An 8,146-nucleotide genomic window follows, 5' to 3' on the forward strand; every position below is an offset into this window, starting at 1 on the left:
TACACACGTGTTCGCAGCAGTTTCATTGTAATAGCCAAGACCCAGAATCAACCCAGCTGTCACTTAACAGGTGACTGGAATAGTCTAGAAAACCATACTGTGGCCGTCTACACCATGGACTACTACTCAGCAACAAAAAGGAACAAAGTATTGATAGCGCAACAACCTGGATGGGTCTTAAGGGTATTACTCTGTGGAGTTTTGTATAATCCCATTTATACAGTGTTGCCAAGATGACATGATTATAGAGATACAGAACAGATTGGTGGTTACAGGGGTCAGTGGTGGTGGGAAGTGAGGTGGGGTGGGTGTGACTAGAAGCAGGTAGCATGACCAAAGTTTTGTATCTTGATTCCAACGATGGTTACAGAAACCTGCACGAGTGATAAAATGACACAGAATTATACATGCACTAAGCCAATGCCAATGTCCTGATTTTGATGTTCTACAGTTACCTAAGATATTATCACTGGGGCAGCTTGTGAAGGGTGCACAAGCCCTCTATACTCTCTTTGCAACATCCTGTGAATCTCTATTATTTCAAAATGAAAAGTTAAGAAAAAAAAAAGCAAACAAAAACCACACAGACAGGGAGAAGATATATGCAATGCCGACAACTGACAAGAATTAATATACAGAAAATATAAATGGCTCTGAGAAGAGAACACAAAAACAACCTGTGTACTAAGAATATGAACAGATGAATGGATAACAAATATATAAAAAGATGCTCAATGTTTTAATGTAACGATTTAATCATTTTATTACAAATTAAAACAGAATGAAGTAGCATTCACAGCCCTATAGACTGGCAAAATTCAGAAAGTCATATGACATCAAACTTTGGGGATTTTATGGAGCAACAGAAACTCTTATACCATCCTGGCAGGAGTGCACACGTAACATAACTATTTTGGAGAGCAATATGGGTATCTTAAAGTTTGAGCTAACCCTAAAACTAGGCAATTTCCCCGCAGGCCTAAGTGTGTACCCAAGATGGTAGGCACAAAAATATTCACTGTTGGTATCGTGTTTAATATCATAAAAATGATAACATCATAAATGTTCTTCAGAAGAATAGACAAGTCATTTTAGTATAAACTCGTTAAATTTACTGAGCGCTTACCACGTGCCAGACACTATGCTAGGTGCCATGACATAACACTGAACTAAACAGATGAAGATCCCTATCTTCATGGATCTTACATTGTAGCAGATGAAGACAGACACTAAATAAGCCCTTAAAATATATGCAGCCACAAGTGTGGTCATGGCATTTAGAACAAAGGCATCACTATGATTCAATGGGGTCGAGAAATGTTTCATCAATTAATGGTGTCCAAGCAACTGAATATGCTTGGGGAAAAAAATGAACCTTGAGGCCATTAACCAAATGGTGGAGTAGGAAGTTCTAGGAGGTCAACCCCCAACTGATATAGCCAGTAAACTGGAAAAATTAATCAGAATCAACTGTTTCTGCACTCTGGAACCTGACTGGACACACAGCAAGCAGGAGAGCACTATGTGAAAGCGGAGAGCTGGTCCCAGGTAGAAGAGTGACACAGGCCAAGCAGCTGCCACCACACATCCCTTGGGCCTGCTGTGCTGACCTCGTGACCTGGGCTCGAGGAACCTGGCTAGGGCCAGGGGTGGCGGTAGAAAGACTGCCCTCAAAAAGTCTGGGTTGCATATTTTGCACATTTAGGTCTCAGCTCTCTCAGGCTTCAGGGTTCCCTTGCTGGCATCTGTCAGAGATTTCAAGAGCTAGGAACACCTTTGCTTTTCCTTCCTTTTTTGGAGCCAGAAACTTAAGGAAATCTTTGTCAGGTCACTGTGGTCTGACCACAGATAACAGAACAGAAACATCAGCGACCACACACAACAAGGGATACACACTTTGCAAAAATAGTTTGGAAAAGTTACAAACAGATGACTCTAGCCCCAAACAAGCAAAAACCAGCAATCCCTGAGGAGTGGGAGAACCTGATTTCTAAAGTTACCACATTAAGATACTCAGAATGCCTAATTCCCATTTAAAAAAAAAATCCAAAGCAAACAAAGAAATGATAAGATATGGCCCATTCTCATGAAACAAAGAATTGGACAGAAACAATCCCAGAAGAAATACAGACATTGGAATTATCTTAAATGTGCTCAAAGAGCTAAAGGAATTTATGGACAAATAATTAAAGGAAATCAGGAAATGATATATGAACAAAATGAGAATACTAATAAAAAGACAGAAATTATGAAAAGGAACCCACAAAACTTCTGGAGCTGAAAAGCACATTAATTAAAAAAAAAAAAACCTCACTAGAGGGTTCCAACAACATACTTGAGCAGGCAGAAGACAGGATCAACAAACTTGAGATAAGGCAATTGAAATTACCCAGTTGGAGTGGGGAAAAAAAAAAAGAATGAAAATGAACAGGGCCGGGGCACCTGGGTGGCTCAGTCATTAAGCATCTGCCTTCGGCTCAGGTCATGATCCCAGGGTCCTGGGATTGAGCCCCGCATCGGACTCCCTCCTCCATGGGAAGCCTGTTTCTCCCTCTCCCACTCCCCCTGCTTGTGTTCCCTACTTGGCTGTGTCTCTGTCAGCTAAATAAATAAAATCTTAAAAAAAAAAGAAAAACTTAAAAAAGAAAAAAAGAAAATGAACAGGGCCTAAGGAACGTGTGGGACAACATAAAGCATACCGACATATGCATCGTAAAGAAAAGAGGGAGATTTGAAAAAATAATGCCTAAAAACTTCCCAAACCTGCGGTATCTGGATGGCTCAGTCGATTGGGCATCCCAACTCTTGATTTCAGCTCAGGTCATGATCTCAGTGTTATGAGATCCAGCCCCACATCAGGCTCTGTGCTCAGCACGGAGTCTGCTGTCCCTCTCCCCGTGCACACACACACACACATGCTTGCACAGGCTCTCTCTCTCAAATAAATCTTTAAAAACAAAAAAATGAAAAAAAAAACCAAAAAACTTCCCAAACTTGATGCAAGACGTGAGTACACACACCTAGCAAGCTTAATAAACTCCAAGCAGGATAAACCCAGAGGTCAACACTGAGACAGATTATAGGCAAACTGGTGAAACGTATAGATAAAATCCTTGATAAGACAAACAGCCACTTTCTCATCAGACACCACTAAAGTCAGAAGGCAGTGGGATGACATATTTAAAAAGCTGTCAACCAGGATTTCTACATCCAGCAAATGATCCTTCAAGAATGAAGTTAAGACTCCTCCTTCTCTGTATCTTCAAAATGGATGGGAGGCACGTGGGGAGGGACTCATCTGCCCAGCTCCAGCAGATCCTGTCCAGACTGAGCTGAGGGGTTTAACAGGGGATAAAAAGCAATGAGGAGGACTTAGAGCAGTACCGTGGGGAAATGAAATGTGTGTCTTGGATTTGAGTGTAGAGAGGAAAACCTTGGTCCGAATCCAAAAAACAGCACATCCCTACCAGCATGTTTGGGCAAGTGGTGCTCCAAGCTCTTGATTGGAGGCAAGGTGAGTCACAGCGCTTAACATAGGGGGTCACTGTGGGGTGTAAATGAGGTGACACATCCTGGCTGTAGCTGTGAATAATCATCTGGCATCAACACACATTCCTGCAGCCACATCTGCTCATCCTCCATGCACTGCCCCTCCTCTTCACCTGCATATGCCTCCACCACCCCACATTCTTCACAAGTGTCTGAGGAGAGGCCAGGGGCCTTGACTTTCATGGATTTTAGGTTGAAGTAGAGCATTTCAGGATGATGGGGGTTCCGTGGAGGGAGGAGGCAGGGCTTTCCCAAACCGTGTCTTCTGTGATCGCTGACCACCGAGCTGCCTGGCTGTAGCCTACAGGATCACACCTACACTGCAGGAGGCCCGTGTGAACCTCATCGACCTCGACTTTGTAACTCCACCCTGTGGTACAACGGGCGCATTTGTTCAACCAATGTGTGTGCAGGGTACCCTGAAGGCAAGATTGACACCTGCCAGGTAACTTCCCTTCGGGCGCCATTTTCCCTGCCAACACCTCTTTTGTGAATCCCTGAACTCCACTCCCTCCAGGGCCCTGCTTCACTGACCCTTTCCCTGGTCCCATCTTGTAGCAGTGCGGATGGGAGGTGACACCTGGGGCCCCTACAAAGAACCAGTCACCACACGGAGAGCTTTATCCCACCGTGACACAGAGATCATACCACCCGAACACCACCCTGGAAGAGAATGCTTACCTCCCCTCACCAGAACACAAAACCTTCCAATCCACTTGTACACACATGCCCATGCATGCATAAAGCCTCATACGTGGACACATGGGTCGCTTATCTTCCTTCCTCACTGCAAGGAGACCTGTGACAATCCATCCCCTTCTCACATCCACCTGAAGCTGTTGATACCAACTCAAAGTTTACCACCACCACTTGTGTTCATGGCAGCAAGAAGCCATGGGACTGAAGAAACTGTCCTTCCAGAGCCTATGGCCCTTCTGGGCAGGGGAAAAGTGGCTCAGAGAGTGACTTCTGTGTCCTTCTGGGTAGGGGGACAGCGGCGGGCCTTTCATGTGCAGAGACAACATGGCCAACACCTATGTGGTTGTGGGAGTCACAAGCTGGGGGGTAGGCTGTGCCCGAACTAAGCGCCCCGGAGTCTACACGGCCACCTGGCCCTGTCTGAACTGGACTGCTTCCAAGATCGGTTCTAATGCCTTGCACATGGCTCAACTGCCCACCCCTCCCCATCCGACTTCTCAAGCAATCCCGGCTAGACAACCCTCTGCCCGCCCTTCTGCTCGCCCTCCTTGGTACTTCCAATGCCCTCCTCGACCTCCTCCCAGCCCCCCTGCATCTCGACCTCGACCCAAACCACTGGCCCCACCCCCACCCCCTCCCCCACCTATCACTAAAGCTCCCCAAGTACTTTCTTTTGCCAAGCGACTACAGCAACTCACAGAGATCTTGAAGGGGAAGACCTTTTCTAATGCAAAGGGGTATTACGAAATGGAGACCACGGATGTCCCAGAACTGACTGCCGCCTCCTGTTCCAACCCCACTCCCAACAGACCCAGTGAGCCCTTTACTCCCAAGAAAACAAAGATTAAATAAATAAATAAATAAATAAATAAATATATATACATATATATATATATATATATATATATATACATGTATATATAATAAGTCTATATTTATATTTGCTTTCTGGACTTCTTCCTACCTGCACTCCCCGACTCAATCCAAACCCTCCCCCAGCAAATCTGTCCTCCCTCCATCACCCTCCAACAGGGTGGAATTGCTTGTGTGTCAGGGGTCATTGTGGTTTCCTAAATCTTCATTTTTGAAGTTGGAACAAGGCGATCTGGGGTGACAAGCCAGGTATGGTCTGGATCTCACACTCAGAGTCTCTGCTTATTAAATCAGTGCAGGTGGGCCCTGGAGCACTTCTGTGAGGTGAGCTGACTCAGAAGGAGGGGTGTGGGTCTGAGTCCATTGGAAGAATGACCCTAGTCTGAAGTTTTGTAGTGTGGCCATCTGATGCTCAGTCCACATGGACAACCCCAGGCAGGAGTCTGCCCTCAACCAGAATTGCTTATGTCCATCTGTGAATTCCTAAGAAAGAGATCTCGATGGCCTCAGGTCAACTGCCCACTCTGGTCAGGGCCCAGATCAAGCCTAAATGCTGGATTGGCCACTTGAGGATTAAAGATGGTAGGCTCCAGAAAGCAAGCCCCGGGCTCCTGGCTGGGCAGTTGCTGCATCAAGCAACAGCCTCATACCTGTTCTCCTGTTCACATGTTTCAAGTGCAAGATGGTCCTATGTTCTGGTTGCAAAGACAGATGGCATAGGGTACAGGAGCATGAGGGAGGAACTTTGGGTGAGGAAGACCAAGGACCCTGTCTTTTCCTGCTGGGGCTGCAACAGGGAATGATGAAGCAGGCATGAATATTTTCAGGATTCGTCAGTCTGTCTGGGTTCAAACCCCCTGCTTTACTCCTCATCAGCTATGTGGCCTTGGGAATATGGCCACAGGGTTGTGTGACAATGAAATTAGGACAGACATGAAGCTTTCAGAGCAGAGTGTGACACGCCATACATGCTTATAGATGTGGGCTCTAGAGCCAGCTGGTGATGAGATGCTGGGTAACCTTATACTTATGCAGGGGCACTTGGGTGTATATTGCCTGTGCCCTTATGAGCCACTTATGACTCTATGTCATCTCCTTATGGCAGCTATGTTCAGGGCCACACCTCCCACTCCCACCTGGAAAGACTATTTGACAAGTTGTATATAGGCAAGCTTTCTCACCAGTAAAACAGGACAAAACAACAATGAATGTGAGACAGAGACAGTGTTCTGTAGGCCTAAGCTCTTATCGCTGAATGACAGACCACACAGCCAAAGACATCTAATGTGCATTCCTGATCACCTGCCTCATGCCTCCACCTTCCCCTTCACTTTTTACCCTGCTGCAGTCAGTAGCTGCCTCTTTCTCTCTCAATGTGGGCATTCTCCAGACCCTCTTCTCTAGGGTTATTTCAATCTCTACTAGTTTCAAGTATCTCCTAAATAGTGATGATGCCAAATCTGAACCTCCACCAACATTGCTTCCCTTGGCAGCAGACTCAGGCCATGGCCTACCAGATTTGGACTAGTAGGTTCTGCCACACAGGGACAAATAACATATGAAAAACGAATACTTAATTCTTGCCCACCCCAAACATCAGTTGGTGCCCACCCCTAGGTGTGACATCATCTCTAGCTGTTTCTTTTCTCCTCACTGCCAAATACAACTTTTCAAACTGTACTAAGAATGCACAACAGCACCGATTCTGAGCCAATGGGGCACACAGAAATGATGCCTTCAGGCTCGATTCCCCATGAGCAGACCTTGTGCTGGGCTCAGAGGACAGGAGACACAATGTTGGCAGAGTCTCCTGTGGCAAGAGCTAGGACGCGTGTGCACCCCGTCGGGGTGGAAAATGCCCACAGGACCCAGAGTTCCCCGACGGTACCGCTGCTCAGGTAGGGGCTGAGCCTTGTTTACCCAGGTACCCTCATCTCATGACCCATGTATGGCAAGTGGTAGGTGGTTGGTGAGCATAGCGAGGGGCTGCCCCTTCTATCTCCCCCTGGAGCAGAGGGACCTGTTCCAAAGCCAAACCCAGACCTAAACTCCAGGCTTGAAGACCGTCAACAGCTGGCGCTCCGCCATCCACTTCGCACGGTCTCTTTCATTCAACCAACATCTTTTGGGCACCCAACACATCTGGGAACCAACCTTCCCTGTCAGGCTGGACTGCCCTCGCCCCCACACCGCGGAATGAACCCAACGATCCGTGCTTCTCCCGCCCGGGGCCCAAGGACGGTGGATCCCAAGGTTGGGCCTGCCACCTGAGGGAAACGAGGTACGACCCCGGACTCCCCCGGTGGGCCCGCCGGCGGCCAGCCATGTCCCAGTCGGCGCCCGTCCCCCGCCCCGGTCACCAGTCCACCCCACCCCGCCCCGGTCCCCGGTCCACCCCACCCCGCCCCGGTCCCCGTTCCGCCCCGTCCCCCATCCCGCTCCGCCCCGTCCAGTCCCCCATCTCGCTCCGCCCCGCTCTGCCCCGGTCCGCCTCGGAGCCCTCGGGCCAGGCGGGTTCTCTCGGCCGCGCCGCACTCCGCTTCCGGCTCCGTTCGCGTCCTCGCAGCTGCTAGGCAACCGCACAAGGACCCGCAGGAGGGCTGCCCGGCCCGAGGCCTGAAGGACCCCTCCGGGGTACGGGCTGGCTAGCGTGGTGCCGGGAGGGAGGGCGGGAGGTGCCCGGGATGGCCGGGCCTGGGTAGGGCTGGTTGGCCGCAGGGTCGGCGGGCGGCGGGCGGGCCTCCTGCGGTGCTGAGGGGCGGGGACACGGGTAAATGCAGCTGGGCCGTGTTTCCCTCTTTGGTGTAGGCATTTGTAGTTCGTGGCCTTTTTGTGTCTTCTTTAGTAAAATACTTAGAAATCCCAGGGCGCCTGGGTGGCTCAGTCTGTTAAGCCTCGGCTTTCAGCTCAGATCATGATCTCCGGGTCCAGGGCCGGAGCCCCGCCAGGCTCCCAGCTCAGTGGAGAGCCTGCTTCTCCCTCTCCCCTGCCCCTCCCCCTGCTCACTCTCTATTTCAAATACATA

General features: G+C 49.0%; 1 pseudogene; it reads left to right on the forward strand.

Moving 5' to 3' along the window:
- The first annotated feature begins 3,471 nt into the window (after positions 1–3,471).
- LOC141372152 (acrosin-like) lies at positions 3,472–5,100 on the forward strand (annotated as a pseudogene).
- The last annotated feature ends 3,046 nt before the right edge of the window (positions 5,101–8,146 follow it).

Source organism: Callorhinus ursinus, unplaced genomic scaffold, assembly GCF_003265705.2.
Source record: "Callorhinus ursinus isolate GAN/ISIS: 27379988/994484 unplaced genomic scaffold, GSC_fseal_2.0 scaffold1754, whole genome shotgun sequence".
NCBI classification, from domain to species: Eukaryota; Metazoa; Chordata; class Mammalia; order Carnivora; family Otariidae; genus Callorhinus; species Callorhinus ursinus.